General features: G+C 39.2%; 1 pseudogene; it reads right to left on the reverse strand.

Moving 5' to 3' along the window:
* Positions 1-503: 503 nt before the first annotated feature.
* LOC108634967 lies at positions 504-1,415 on the reverse strand (annotated as a pseudogene).
* Between the last annotated feature and the right edge of the window lie 373 nt (positions 1,416-1,788).

The following is a 1,788-nucleotide window of genomic DNA, read 5'->3' on the forward strand; positions in this document are numbered from 1 at the left end:
CCTCTCAATATTAACTAGCATTCAAAAAAAGAATAACAATGTTGGAGAAAATATTTAAAGTGTTTCAAAATGTCTTTCATTAGACCAAAGATGGAAGACAAATTGTATGACAATTCTGCCTACAAAGCAAGAAATTAAACAACATATTCTAGGTTTTTTTAAAGGAATTTTACCTAAATTTTATCAATTTTTATAATAAATTCTACGCTTCATTTTCAATTAAGAAAACTATACTTTTATTAGGTTTGTGCACTAAAAACTTAATATTCATGTTTGGTCCAGTTTTACATGGCTGTCATTACCACTAAAGAATGAATTAGTATTTAGACAGACTGTGTCTAATTCATATCTATTACCACGAACTTTGTGACCTTGTGAGTGTACACACTCATTAAGTGCTAACTGAGTGAATGAAAGAAAGACTGATGAGTGGATGACTGGAAAAACCATTGGTGAAGAGATATTCCATTTTACCATTCATGTCACCAGTATAACAGACATCCTCACCCCATTAGTCTCTTTACAGCCCCTCTTACATCTTTGTTTCTGAGGGTGTAGATTAAAGGGTTGAGGCTAGGTGTGACAACAGTATAAAAGAGGGCAATGAACTTGCCTTGATCTTGAGAATTTCCTGATGGTGGCTGGGAGGTATATGCACATGACTGGGATGTAAAAGAGGGATACGACCATAAGATGGGCTCCACATGTCCCAAAGACTTTCTGGAGTCCAGTTGTTGACTGCATCCTCAGCACTGCCCGGGCAATGGCACCATAGGAGCTGAGAATGAGGATGAGAGGTACCAGAACAAAAATGGAGCTCGTGACCATGAGGGACAGCTCATTAACACGGGTATCAACACATGACAGTCGAAGCAGTGCTGGAACTTCACAGAAGAAATGGTCCACTTGGCGATGACCACACAGGGGTACCAAAAATGTAAAGAAGGAATGAAGTGCTGAGTTGGTAAAGCCACTTACCCAACAAGCCACAGCCAACAGTTGGCAGAAACGAGGTGCATGAGGACAGTGTAATGCAGGGGTCTACACACAGCTGCATAACGGTCATAGGACATCACCATCAGTAGCACACATTCTGTGCATCCCAATGCAAGGACAAAATAAAGTTGAATCATGCAACCAGTGTAAGAGATGGTTTTTCCTGGACCCCAGAGGTTGACCAGCAACTGAGGGATGAAGCTGGTGGTGTAGCAGAGATCCAGAAAAGAGAGGTTTGAGAGGAAGAAGTACATGGGAGTATGGAGATGGGAATCCAAGTATGACAAGATAATGATGAACAGGTTGCCTGTCAATGTCATCAGGTAGAACACCAAGACAACCACAAAGAGAACTACTTCCAGATGAGGCCAATTAGAAAAACCCAGTAGAACAAAGTAGCCTTCAGAGGTTGCATTCATTTTTCTCGTGGTCATTCATTACTTGTTATCTGAGGCAAGTATCATATATACCCTAGAAATGTAAAGAAATACTGCAAGAGCAAAAAAAAAAAAAAAATCACATCAGAGCCACCTGTAGTTACGTCTTTTGGGGTCTTTTAACTTGCTTGTGTTTTATAAATGCAAACTCCTGAAAAAGATGTTAGCAGTAGACAAATACTTGAATTTCAGCAGGCACGTTAAAAACAGTTAGCCTCACACTTGTAAGTCTGATTCAGCTTTAAAACTCTGTCTACAGCTCAGAAACCATGGAGGATAATCAGCACATTGCCTAAAAGAAACTGTGTAATTAAACATAAGATTTATTATAAAGAATTATTGAGCTGTAAAAGGA

The sequence above is a fragment of the Capra hircus genome, unplaced genomic scaffold (genome assembly GCF_001704415.2).
Source record: "Capra hircus breed San Clemente unplaced genomic scaffold, ASM170441v1, whole genome shotgun sequence".
NCBI lineage: Eukaryota > Metazoa > Chordata > Mammalia > Artiodactyla > Bovidae > Capra > Capra hircus.